At 47.6% G+C, this 14252-nt stretch overlaps 1 protein-coding gene and 1 pseudogene across 3 annotated transcripts in view; one reads left to right on the top strand and one right to left on the bottom strand.

Annotated features, from left to right (window-relative positions):
* LOC147603934 (S-adenosyl-L-methionine-dependent methyltransferases superfamily protein) overlaps positions 1-14252 on the bottom strand; it is a 141912-nt gene that overhangs the window by 9551 nt on the left and 118109 nt on the right. The window lies entirely within an intron of this gene.
* LOC147603935 (uncharacterized) lies at positions 4368-6397 on the top strand (annotated as a pseudogene).

The raw sequence follows: 14252 nt of genomic DNA, 5'->3' as shown, positions 1-14252 counted from the left end.
GCTTCCCTTTTTCTCTGGCTGCCCTAATCTGTGGCGGCATGCACTCCCTCATATGTGCTAGTTGTGCCAAGGTGAGGTCATCTCCTAAAAAGATGCCCGTTTTCTTAAGGGCGGAGCGCTTGGCCAAGAAATCCTTCTTGGCCTCCAAGGTGGGAAAGCGTAAAATGAGAGCTCTCTCCTTCGAGCTCTCTCCTCCATTCTTGTCTTTCTTGCCCACTCTCCAAGCCCCCGTGTGTGTAGGCCTCGAAATGCCCATGCGTGTGTATAAATCTTTGGCTTCCTCCTCTACATTGTCACCGTCCGTAAGCCCCGTGATCCGCACATGACGTTCCCTTGTCTTTCTTCTTTGTTCCTCCTCAATGGTTTTGTTGATAATCTTCGAGGTAGATGTGCTTTCGGCCTCCTTGTTCTTACCTTTCTTGACCACTTCTATCCATTTCTCCGCTTTATCTACTTGCTTTTGCATCTTCGTGAGCACCTCCACCCACGAGGAGGTCTCCCGGGCATTCTTTTCTTCTCCCTCTTGAAGTGCTCTCACTTGGGCCTTGATGGTGTTCAGCTCCTCATCATGACGGGCTGAATTTCACCTTCCTCGAGCTTATGTTGAGCATGTGCTTCTTTTATCTCTATCTTGAGATTTGCGATCTCTGCATCTTGGGTTGCTATCCACGCTTCAAGCTTCTTGACTTTGTCAAGAAGGCTCCGGTTGACCATATTAATTGCATTGTCCGTCTCTTTCTTGTGTTGTTGGATGGCTGCCTTGATCAGGTCTTCAATGTCGATCCTCTCCATCTTGTCTTGGGCTGAAAAAGGCTGGTTTCGGGTTAAAAATTAATTAACCCTTGGCCATAGGAAGAGCTCTGTGCGTGTCTGCAACGCTTCCCATAGAGAGAGAGACCAGAGGGGGCTGTTGCGAAGAGAGAGAAAGATAGGCAGCAGGCGGGGGAGAGGGGGAGAGAGAGAAATGAAATGAAATGAAATGAAATGTTATATTAACGTCTTCAAAAGGCCATAATGACCTATGAGACCAAAAGTTACATCATGGTGGATCTGATACAATGTCTGGATAAAAAAACCCAGAAAATGAAAAATAAAGATGATACTACTGGCACCTAGAAAATGAAACTGGAACTGGAATATAGTGAGGGGAGGGTACGCTATGGAGGTGAGTGGAATATAGTGAGGGGATACAATATCATGTGGGACGGAGGGGTACACTATGGAGGTGCCTCCATCTCATAATATGTGCCGCATCGGACACTGGCGGATCTCCTCAATATCCTCTGTGGTCAACACCCTGACTGGGTGTCCGGCATGCCTCGCAAGAATAATCCGAATCTGCCGCTGCAACCTCCGTCTATGCAAGGATGCCCTCCTCCGTAGTCGTGGGCGTCTGAACCACCCAAGCTCAGTCGCACGATCAATCAGTACTGGTGTGGGCGGTATCCATGTCCTGTTGGTGCTGCTGTGGTCCATCTGGCGCAGTGATGGCTGGACTAAAGAAATCTGTAATGTGCCTCTGAGTCTGGCTCTCTGTGCGCTTAAGCAGGCTATCTCTATGTCTCCGCAGCTCCAGCAAGAACAATCCCAAACACCTCTGGTCCTGGTACCCCATGACTCTGGAAAGTGGTCCAAAACCCAGTCATGTTGCTGCCTTGGGGGCCTGAGCAAGGGTGGGTGGGAAAGGGAGGCGACACGGAGAGAGAGAGAGAGTTATGTTGCTGCCTTGGGGGCCTGAGCAAGGGTGGGTGGGAAAGGGAGGCGACACGGAGAGAGAGAGAGAGAGAGAAAAAAAGAAAGAAAGATTTTATTAACGCCTTCCAAAAGACCGAACTCGGCCCATGAGACAAATCGGTGTACCTGTATGGGGTATCCTCTGTCATCCCAACAAAATGAAAAAGTACTGAACTAAAAAGCTGAATCTGGGTGTGCAATAAGTACAATGAGTGGTGAAGGGGATGGAGCTCTACTACTAGGAGAATGCAAAGCTATATGCATGGAGTATACAATCATGATATGCAACCTAGCTAGCTCCATCCTATACCATACTGGGGGTATAAAATGGTATACATCAATGAAGGGGGTGTCCACAGCTCCCTGAAGAACATGCCTGGGTGTGCTCTGAAGCGAGCCAGTAGCTCCGCACCCTCTCTGTGAAACTGAGCTCTAATCTCTGTCATCTCTCTCTGGTATAGACGTGGTGTCCGAAAGCCAGGTGTCCTCTGTCTCCTGCGGGCTCTGAGTGTCTCTGCTCTCTGGAGAGTAATTCCCTGCCGTGTAGGGACTGGGAGTGGGATGGATCTCTGAAAAAATGTAGTAATCTGTGTCTGTCGTCCCCCCTCTCGAGCTGTCTAAGCTTGTAATGATGTCTCTCTGTGGCGCTGTATGTCTAGAATGAATCTCCCCAATATGCGCTGGTCTGCTGCCTCAAAGATCTCGCGTAGGGAATGTGGCTCTCTGAATAAAATGGGATATCTCTCTCTGATGGCTGTATATGCTCTGCATCTGCATACATAATGCTCCTCACTCTCCACCTCCTCTCTGCACAATCTGCATATCCTCTCCTCTCGGGGGATCCGTGCTGCTCTGCCAGTCTCAATCTCCAATCAGTGTGATGAAACTCTAAGCTAACCAATAGCCACTCCGGAGCCGTGTGGTAAAAAGCCCTCCACGTATCTAGGTCTCTCTATAAATCCATCATCAGTGATACTCATGAAGTGATCTCTATAGTATAGCATCTTCGGTGGAAGAGGCTGTGTAGGCGATATCCATGTCTCTCGTGTATAGAGCTGCCATAGATCCTGTCTCAATACTCTGTTCCTCTCACTATGAGAGAGACGGATATGTGGTGCATCCCTGTCATACTGGAATGGTGGTAGATGATCAATGTCTAGGCCATGCTGTGAGAACCAATGTGTGACCTGTGCATACCATGATCCTCTGTTCCTGCCTCAGCCAGCTGTCTAGATGCCTCAAAAGCTCTGTATGACAATCTGTCTTATGGCATCTCTCTGAATCTGTCTAGCAGGCATATAGTCTGGAATATGGCCTCTACCATCATAGGGGGCGCAACAAACTCTGCTCGGATAATGTCATGAGGTACTGACGGTTTGCTGCGTATCATGCGTGCCATCATGAGGGCCTGTGGTCTCTCTATCTGTGTCATGGTTGTTTCTCGTACGCGTACGAATCAATTCGTACGTACGATTCGTACGGTACGATATCGTACGATATCGTACGGTACGATATGCCAATTCTGCCCGTTTTTAGCCGTTGCACCGCCGCCGACTGCATATTTTTCTAGCCGTTTCTGTCCGTTGTTGTAGCCGTTTTGTAGCCGTTTGCTGGCCGTTTGGGGCATGCTTTGTGGCCCATGTGCCCATTGGACATGCTACATGGCCTTATAAAATGCCCACCCCCTAAGCCTCTCTCAAAGCTCTAGCCTCTCATTACTCTAGTAAGTTGTAACCATCAAGCCCCCCCCTCTCTTGAGTCTTGCTCAAGTGACCATCAAGCCCCCCCCTCTCTCTCTCTCTCTCTCTCAACTCTCAACTTTCAAGCCACTCTCTCCCCCATAGGCCCTCTCTCAAGCCTCTCTCTCTCTCAAGCCTTTAGGCTCTCTCTCTCTCAAGAGTCAAGACTCAAGCCTCACTCTCTCATTTTCTCAACCCTCTCTCTCTCTCTCTCTCTCTCTCTCTCTCTCTCAAGCCTATCCATCTCTTGAATCTTCTAACTTCTCTCTCTCTATTACAATGACAAGGGAGAAGAATGAAGCCTTCAATGTGCATGCTATCCATGTAGAGAAAGCCGATGGAAAGTCCAAGTCATATAGGTGGACTTGTAAGTATTGTGGCAAACAATACACAAGTGGAGTTACTAGGCTTCTCCAACATGTTGGAAAGGTGGGGGGGCAAGTTGCACCATGCAAGGAAGTCCCCCTTGCTATATCCGATGAGATCTTCAACAAGATCAAGGGTGGATTGGGTGCTCACTATGATAGTGGTAGAAGCTCAAGGGCGGATGATGAGGTCATTTCCCCGCCTTGTGATACATCCTCCCCCGCCGCCTCCATCGGTGCCACCTCCATCCGTGCCACCTCCATCGGTGCCGCCTCCGCCTCCTCAAAGAGACAAAGGCTTGAGTCTCCCATGAGGCAAGCCACTCTAGCCCAAGCCACCGGGGGGTTCTCTTCTTCTCTATCACATCTCCGAGAACGGCAATGGCTAGCGGATATAGAGATTGCACGCACCATTATTTAGTGCAATCTCTCATTCCATGTGCTCAAGGTAGATCAATGGAAGTCAATGGTGAAAGCCATTGCAAATGTGGGCCCATGTGAAGGATGGACCGGCGTCTCCTATCATGACATGCGCACGAAGAGGCTTGTGGACGAGAGGGAAAGAATCGATAGATCTCTCAATCCGGTGCGGGCGGCATGGTCCAAGTATGGGTGTAGCATCCTCTCCGACGGATGGAGTGACCGGAAGAAGAGAGGCATCATCAATATACTTGTCTCTTGCCCTCTTGGCACATACTTTGTGCGGGGCGTGGATTCCGGAAAGGCGGGGAGGAAAACATCGGGTGCATTCATATATCGCCATATCAAGCAAGCCATCATGGAGGTAAGTTTCAACTTTCAAATTGCACTAAAGTCTTTAAAGTTTAGGCTTTAGTATATGTGATATGATCATATGTGGCTATATCATGAGTCATGACTCAAGTCTCATACCGCATACGCTCATTGCATCCATTCATGTGCATTGTGACATGTAGGTTGGATCGAAGAACGTGGTGCAAGTCATCACCGACAACGCTTCAAATTGCCGTCGGATGGGGAAGTTGCTCGAGAAGGACTATCCCTCCATAGTATGGACGCCTTGTGCCTCCCATTGCATTGACTTGCTCATGGAGGATATGGGCAAGTTAGTGTGGATGAAGGAAGTAATGACCGAAGCTATCTCTATTGTTACCTTCTTCACCACAAAGGTGAAGGTGCTTGCCATGTTCCGCGAACATAGCAAGTTGGAATTGAAGAAGCCTTCATCTACACGCTTCGCCTACATGTCGCTCCTCTTGGAGCGCCTCCACGATGTGAAATCCTCCCTTCGCCAAACAGTGGTCTCCACAATGTGGAATGAGTGGGATGAGCGAGAATCGGCGGAGGCCAAAGCCATGCAACGGCTTTGCCTAAAGGAGGAGTTTTGGCAGTCGGTCCGCACTATTGTCATTGCGGTCACGCCCTTCTATAGGGTATTGCGGACGACTGACATGGAGGGAGCCACCATGGGCCTTCTTGTTCACTTCATGGGAGAGGCCATAGTATAGTTACGCGTTTCTCCTTCCATCGACGAGGAGAAGCGCGATGGTATGTTGGCCATTGTGGAGAAGAGGTGGACGTGGATGCGAAGACCTATCCATGGTCTTGCCGCTTTATTACATCCGGCTTACAAATCACCCGCCCTCTTCACCAACGTGGAGCTACTTGAAGCCCGAGATGCTTACTTGCCCAAAGCATTGCCGGAGGATCGCCATGGGAAGTTCCTTGAGGAGCTCATAAGCTACAATGACCAAAGGGGAGGAGCCGCGTTTGCATCTACTACCTGTTGGAAGAGGGAATCCCTTGTGAAGCCCCTCTTTTGGTGGGAGACATTTGGGTATGCGCTCTCAAGCCTCCAAAAGGTGGCTTTGAGAATCCTAGCTCAGGATTGCTCTTCAGGTGCATGTGAGAGGAACTGGAGTTCCTACTCACTTGTACACACGAAGTTACGTAATCGCTTGAGCACACAACAGTTAGAGCGGCTAGTGTATTGCCGCGCTAACTTGCGCATGCTGCGCGCAATGCAAAAGATGGAATCGGCGAGATAGATATAAGTTACAACTTATAAGTTATAAGTTATAAGCATTCAAATTTCAAACTTCAATGTTTATTGAAATTTGGAACCAAATTCTAATACATTGCTTGTCACTTGATCATTGTACAATGTAGGTGAATGTGGATGCATTCAAGCTCATAGGGGGCACTCTTCAGAGTGTAAACAAAGTGCAGGATGAGGAGGAGGAGAGGATCTATGCAGAGATCTATCGAGAGCTCGAGTCGTTTGATCGACGACCTACTCGCACTCGTCGTGGGCGTGGAGGTAGTGGCAGAGGAGTGCAAGTAGGAAGCCGTAGATGCACGGTTCGTGGTGCTCCCAGGGGCATAGTGCATACCTATGTGCGGCGTGGATCGGGTAGCTCCACACTCGCTCTTGCAGATGAGGATGCTCCCTTTAGAGAGCCCGAGTTCGATGATGAGGGCAACCTTCTTAGCGATGGCGACTTCGGCGAGGCCATTGATGTGTCCTCTTCTCATGAGGATGATTTCAGCGAGAGCTCTGATAGTGATGCCTTTGTCTAGTCTCTCCTTGGGCCTTGGCTCTAGCCTCTCTTTTTGTACTCGCGCCTAGCGCGCATGATCGCATCGCACCTCTATACTTTATGTACTTTTGTTTGTCACTTCAAACTTGTTTAGTTGTTTTTAATGATATTTTGGTTTGAAACAACTTCTCTAGACTCTACCCTTCCAAATTGAAAATGTCTATGTTTGTAGGTGTTCTTTAATTTAAAAAACCGTATTTTATCGTACCGTATCCCAAAATTTCATATCGTACCGAATATTCCCGTACGGTATCGTACCGTACGGTATCGTATTTTCGTACCGTGACAACTATGATCTGTGTCCACCAATGGGTAGCAAGGCCTAGCGCCCATACCGCTGCTCCATACATCAAGCACCTTTGATCCACAAACCGTATCACCCGGGTGAGTGGTCCGAATTCCTCTCGGAAAAGGCAATGGAATCTCCCCCGTATCTCATAGGAAGGCATATAATGAGCCCCATCCTCTACTACTCCTATGGTGCATACTGTGCATGCCCTCTCCTCATGTGGGATATCCTCAGATCTACCAGTCTCTACTCTGAGGCGGTGGGAGGATACCCTGAGCTGGTGTAAACCGGCCTCGGTCTTCAAACGAAACCAAAGGGCGGTGTGAAACAAACACTTGCACACAAACACTTCAACACCTTTGAGGACCAAGAAAAGGAAAACAAACAGGGGGAGCTAGAGTGCTCCTGCAAACAGTACACGGACACCGATTGGCCCCAAAACGCACTGGCGCCCCTTGCAGTATTTCTTTAATTGATTATAAGAGCTTTGATTACAATAAGGCTGGAAACTCAGCCGTCACAGTAGAACTCTTGAAGCCTGCAAATACCCTGCATCATGGCTTCATATCCACTTGGCATCCACAAACAAGTCCAGCCACTGTTCGCATCGAAAGACTCTCTCACATTGAGTCTGCATACAGAAGCTTTCTCCCATGATCAGGGCTGCCGCAACCATCCATAGCCTCTCACCCTATGAACAGCATCACACCCTGACACATCCAGTGCTTCTGCATCACAACACACAGACTCCCAAACTGTCTCTCATAAGAGAACTCGCATCACAGCACGGCATACCATACAGTACACTCCCTCTCTTTTTGTTGTCCACCAATTGTTGTAACCTTTTTGGTCTCATAGGTCATTTTGGCCTTTTGAAGACGTTAATATATCATTTCATTTCATTTCATTTCTACCTTCCAAGGATACTATCCATCTCTGTCATGGATTCCCTGTCCCCTGTCCAATCAGTAGCAAGGCTGTACCAAACATGTGTCCACTTCTATGACCGCTGCCTGCATGTGACCTATCTCCTAGAGAACCATAAACATGTTTCCTCATGAAACCTACGACCTGATTCCACGTGAAACCCTTAGGCCTGTTTCCCTTTGAAACTTTTGTCCTGTTTTCATACAGAACCGTTCACAACACCATTCAACAACAGTGCCATCGGCATACATCTAGTTACCTGTTCCCTCATGAAACATTTGGAAACATAGAGATGCCCATAACTGTAGGTCCCTCTGTTCGTTTCAAGCAGGAAGAAAACAATCTGCTCCATGAGCACGCAGCCATGCGAGCTTGCATCACTCCCATGCCAAGAAACACTTTCAATTGACTTGTACTTGCAGCCAAAAACCCAAGCACATAGCTGAATTTGCAGCCAACCAAAAACAGCCCATAAACAATCTCAAAATTGCTCATGTTCGTAGCCACATGCACTGCAATGAAACAGTCCATAAACCCTTTCCAAAACAGTCCCGAACCAAAGCAAAGACAAGCTGAAAGTTCCATCAGTTGAACACCATCGACATGATGTCTATGTTCATGAAAAACCAGCCCCTGTCCGCCTTTATGTCCAATGAAACCAGGAGAAGAGCACGTACCTCTGCTGCTTCTACCCGGCCAGCCCTCCCTGCAGAACTGCCCGTTTTTCACCACAAAGAGAGAGAAAGATAGAGCAAAATCAGTTCTCCTATGATCCCCCTCGCGCATGGAGAAAATCGTGTACTGTTCTGTCCAGCAGCCGCCTACAGTTCCCCTTGTGTGTGGAGAAAAGCATGCACTGCTCTGTCCAGCAGCCGCCTACAGTTCCCCTTGTGCGTGGAGAAAAGCATGCACTGCTCTGTCCAGCACTGCCTGCAGCCGCTCGTTTGCAAAGAGAGAGAAATGAAATGAAATGAAATGATATATTAACGTCTTCAGAAGGCCAAAATGACCTATGAGACCAAAAAGGTTACAACAATTGGTGGATCTGATACAATGTCTGTGTAAGAAAAGCTAAAAACAACTAAACAACTAACTGAAACTGAAACAACTATGAGGAAAAGTACGGTACTCGGAGCTCCTAATGGATAACATCTGGGAGGAAAAAAAGAGAGAGAGAGAGAGAGAGAGCATGGCGTGCTGACACCTGTACCTGCAGCGGCTGTTCAGTCCGCCTGCAACCAGTCCAACAGCCACCTAACACCTTCCCTTCTGCAACCCATCAAAAGCCTGTAGAGCCTGCTGTCCTTGCAAAGGAGAACCATCCCATATGTGCTCCTCTGTCCAGCAGCCGCCTCTGTGCAAGGGAGGAAACCGCCGTGTATGAGCAGTCCAACTCTCCGTGTGTCAAGCTCAAAAGGGGGAGAGAGAGAGAACATAAGCTGTCTCACTTCAGCCCGCCAGTAACTCGCTGCCCAAAATAGCCTTTTTGGGCCACCAAAGGTTATAAAACCTTTTTAATTAAAATCTCTTTGTCCCCTTCACACTTGGGGTTGTCCACACATGGGTTTCCTTTTCAACTCCAAACTGATGCCATTCACACTGTCCACCATGTCCCCGTGCCCACTTGCATACTGTCCAGAGAAAAACACAGGGCCGTGACAACTGGCCGATCCTAATACGCATGGCATGTTACATGTGTATCTGTATGTATCCCGGGATCTCAAAGAATCCATCCTCAGAGAGTCTCAAGAAGTGATCTTTATAGAACTCACTCTTCTTACCAATCTCTGATGGAGATAGCCATGTCTGGTGTATGTGTAGCCCGAGTAGATCTAGCCGGATGATCCGGTTGATCCCCTGTCGTGAGAGATCAAGGTAGGGGAAATCCAGGCTATACTGAAATGGGAGAGAGACAGTCCATCTATATGCCATGTGCATGAAACCACTCGACTACCTCAGAGTACCATGCATGTGTCGATAATGGTGGCGGTCATGTCGTTGAGGAGGAGGGCAATCCAGCTTGTCTCAATCGCTCTCTCCCTCTCGCTGTATAATTGCATAGATGACTCTAGTGCTAGTCGTGGGAGGCGATCTCTATCAAGCGTGTATACATAGTGACAATATGAAAAAGGGCATCTGTAACCAGTGGGGCCACCCCAAACTCTACATGTAGAATGTCATGTGGTACAGATGGCTTACTCCTAATCATGTGTGACAACATCATCACTTGTAGCCTCTCTATGCTCCTCCAGTGATCCTTCCCTACACCTGGCCCCCAAAAGACTACACCATACATAGCCATTGGTCGTACTAGAGTATCAAAGAGCCAGCAGTTAGTGTGAGGGTCTTGGAAATTCGCTTGGAAACACTCTCTCCATACGGACTAGGAAGGCATGCCCCTCGCGAGTTGGTCAGTGGCAGTTGTGGTCATGCAAAACGAAGGGCCTGTAAAAGTGACTCCTAGATATACATACTTCTGCACAATCTCCACTAGGGCATCTCTGTATATGAAAGAGACAACTGCATAAGATGTGTTGAAGACTGTTAAAACCCTAAAGATCTCTCTAGCTTATCACTATGCATAAACATGCATAAACTAGGCATATACTCATCCACCCAACCACCCCTGAGCCAAGGGTGCACACATCAATACAATGAAATACCACATACCTAGCCTTGGTGTCCCATACCACCAAGAGGTATGACTTCAATCCAACAGCACATAGCTCTAGCATGAAATGGCAAGAGAGTAGATACAATGCTCTACACAAGAGAACATCCCTTGAGAGTACCCCATGCCCCTATTATATAGGAGAGCACTCAAGTGACTCTAAACTCTCCATTTCCATGTGTGACCCTTGGTTGCCAGACCCTACCCTCAACCCAAGGTTAGACCTAACCTTTGCCCCACTAGAGCATGTTCCCATGCTCCCATGTTCACATGCCTAGGGTGGGTTAGCCTCCTAGTATATGCGCATATAATGTGAACATAACAAAGACCATTATCTTGGTTTTGCCCAAATTGACCGTAACGTCTCTCTCCCTGCAAAATCTGTCCAATGCATTAAGTGTTTCTTTAAACCCTCGGCTGAATCTGATATCAAGACAATGTCGTCAGCATATAGCAATATGGGCACTACTGTATGAGCCAATGAAGAAAATATATTAGCGTCTTGAAAAAGACCCAACGGGTCTATGAGACAAAAGGTGTACAATGTGTCCATGGAATCTCATCCTAGCTTCTTTTTTTGCCAAGGAGAAGAAGCTGGGACGAGGTGGAAGCTACAGATGCTCGGTGGCGGACGAGGATCTCATCAATCTGGGGGTAGTGAGCCTGGGGTGCTTGAGGCCTGGGAGGGTGACGCCGTCTCGTTCTCCGTAGTGTGGTGGCATGAGGGATGGTAACTCCACTTGAGGGGCGAGATGGTGGGCCCCTCGCCGCAACTATGGTGGCCTCATCTGTTTGAGTGTCCTCCTCTTGTGGGGGGCAGAAAAATTGGTGGTGGTGGACTAAGATGGGTGACAGAGTCAACGATCTCTGCATAATAACTCTCTATGTTGTCGGATCTCCAACAAGAAGAATCTGAGATAACGTTGATCTCGATACTCCATAACGGCCCAAACCCCTCTATCAATAGGCAGTGGAATCTTCCCCTGATCTCGTAATACACTGGGCACTGACAAATATAATGCTCCTCGCCTCATAATACACTAGGCACTGACAAATCATGGTCCTCAGACTCTACTCCTCCATGGCACAATCTACAGGGCCTGCTCTCTCTAGGGATCCCTACTACTCTGCCAACCTCAATCTCGAGCCTATGGGATGAGACCTTGAGCTCACCAAGTGCTATCCTTATGGCATGTGACATGAAAACATCCAGGAACCCTAGCCTCTGTGTGAACCCATCCTCTGTAAGCCTCAGAAAATGGTCACTGTAGTACTGCATTTTGGGTGATAGGGGCTCCCACGAGGTAATCCATGTATCTTGAATGTGTAACTGTAGCAAGTCATATCGAATTACCCAGTTCTCCCGTTCACATGTGAGTCTGGTGTAGGGGGAGTCTAGGTCATACTCAAATGGTAGTAGTCAGCTCATCTATAGTCGGTGTGTGGTGAACCATGTGAGGACGGAAGCATACCAGGATGGACGCACCCCTCTCTCCACTATCGCCCAAGAAGACTAGTGTGCCAGGTATGGTACCTTGACGAATCAATGGCTAGTATCCAATGTATGTACGTGACAATCTGGAATAAGGCCTCTACCACCATAGGTGTTGTAGCAAACTATGCTCAAATGATATGGTGAGGGACAGATGGTTTGCTGTGTATCAATTTGGATAGGCAGATGCCTTGGTTTTGCGATGTTTTGCCTCCCAACACTCCGCACTGGTCATCAATTCTTTACTCCATGGCCGGTCTGCTCGTCACGCATTTGAACTGCCTATATCACTCCTTTCTCATACGCTCGCTGCCTCACAGCCTTGCATTTCCCCTTGACAGTCATGCACCTAGTCTAGCCCTTGTGTGTTCCCTGTACCACACCACTCATGGTACTGGGCTCACTAAAGGTTTATCCTAACCCTAGTGTGTTCCCTTACTTATGGTATGTGCATACCAGTCTGTGCAGGGCGGATGCATGTGACAGTTGAGCATGTAAATTGCAGATCTGGTCCATTTCATTGAATTCCACAGATGTCAGACCGTCAGTGGATGCACAAGTATGAGGACTTTTTACACCATACATTATGGCCTTAGGGTTTTTTTTCCCCAACCTGGGTGAACGATTCTGCTTGAGCTGCTGCTGCTGCATGAAAGAGACTGTTGCCGACTACTTGACTGGTTGAGAGGGGTGCAGAGAAGATCGTGATGCCACTTCAGGAGCCGCTCAGACTTGTGCTGCAAGGTTATGCCTGTAGGCCTGCTGTGTGCTGAGACAGAGGCAGTGTAGAAGGAAGCTTCAAGAGCTCCGATTTGATGCTACTTGAAGAGAGGCTTCTTCTGCACTGATGAGCCCGTGGCTTGTCGATATGAGAAGACACAGCTCAATGACAACGTAATGCTACTGTTGTTGGCTGCAGTTTGCTCTGGAATACTGAGGTGCTGAGCTAAAAAATGCCGTTTTGAGGTCGTGTGTTGGAGCAGGAATTTGAGCTACTGTGACTGTGCTCCACACCTAACCTTGCCGTTGGATGAGACTGATAGAGGAATTCACCCTCTGCTGAAGTGTTTGGGACACGCTGGAGAGTTGAGTGAGCTCTACTCTGAGCTAGAAGTTGCTCAGTCAGTTATCTATTTCTCTCTCAAACACATAAACTTAGCCTAATAAGGTCAACAAAAACCCTAAACAAGATAAACTCATAAATCCAAAAACCTAATCAGATGCATTTTCTAATCACCTCTCCTAATATTAGCTTCTGGCTTAAACTAAGCTCAGATACCAACTTGAAAGTTGGATCTAAGGACGTTTGAATGGAATGCTAAACTTCATACTAAAATAATTAAATAAAGATTAAGATAATGAGGGATCAATGGCATACTGATGAAGACTCAAAACCACACAAAATTGCATTGCTTTGGGGCTCTTAAATAGCCATGAGAAGTACATCCAATGAGACCAAATTCATCTTGGCCTTTTCTACCTTCCAAGGGACACTTGCCCTTATCTATCTCCAAGAGACACTCTTTACACATCATTGCTCATGTCATATGGGATCTATCCTTTCCACCTTTTACATTCACCACTTACGATCACCAATTCTCTTTAACCTTTGACCATTATCTATCACCAAGAGACACACTCTTTACACATCTTTGCTTCTGTCATATGGGATCTATCCTTTCCACCTTTTACATTCACCACTTGCAATCACCGATTCTCTTTAACCTTGCCCTTATCTATCACCAAGAGACACACTCTTTACACATCATTGCTTATGTCATATGGGAACTATCCTTTCCACATTTTACATTGAACACTTACAATCACCGATTCTCTTTAAACTTTGACCATCTAACCTTTGATTCAATTTTTCTCTAAGGTGCATACCACCCCTTGCTCTCACGATGTACACTGTCATCACATACTTCTCAACATGCCCAAGCCCCCACCTTTCTTCCTTCTTGTGCCCCTGAACCCCCTCCTCACAGCCCTCCACGGTCTTCTTTTCTGCATTTTGTTTCTTTCTTGTTTTTCTTTTCTGTATTTTCTTCTCTATGTTTTCCTCTTGCTTCTTTTTCTTCTTCTCCACGTTTTCTCGTCTTTGCATTTTTGTTTTCTTGTTTTTTCCTTGCCCTCACCTTCCTCATCGCTTCTCCTCCCCCTTTCTCTCTCCGCTTTCCCCCCTTCTTTTCTTTTTCTGCACAAGTAAACCCTCCCCTTTTTTCCCTCCGGTCCGGTTGCAAAGTTTGTGCCAGTTTGGTGTGCCCCCTCTGGTCTCCCCCCTTTCAAAGGACTTCATGGAAGTCGCTTCATCACCCGAGACCGAGGCCGCCCCAAACTGTATTTTTCCAGAAGTAGATATGCAGCTCTTGCTATCACCATCACTGTTTGCCTTCCTGGACTCCCCAAAGAGTATCTAGAGCTGATTTAGCCTTATCTTTGAACTTGTCGGGTAT

Source organism: Cibotium barometz, chromosome 63 (assembly GCF_041138505.1).
Source record: "Cibotium barometz isolate CiBa-2024 chromosome 63, ASM4113850v1, whole genome shotgun sequence".
Classification (NCBI taxonomy): domain Eukaryota; kingdom Viridiplantae; phylum Streptophyta; class Polypodiopsida; order Cyatheales; family Cibotiaceae; genus Cibotium; species Cibotium barometz.
This window is presented reverse-complemented; position numbering and strand designations above follow the sequence as displayed.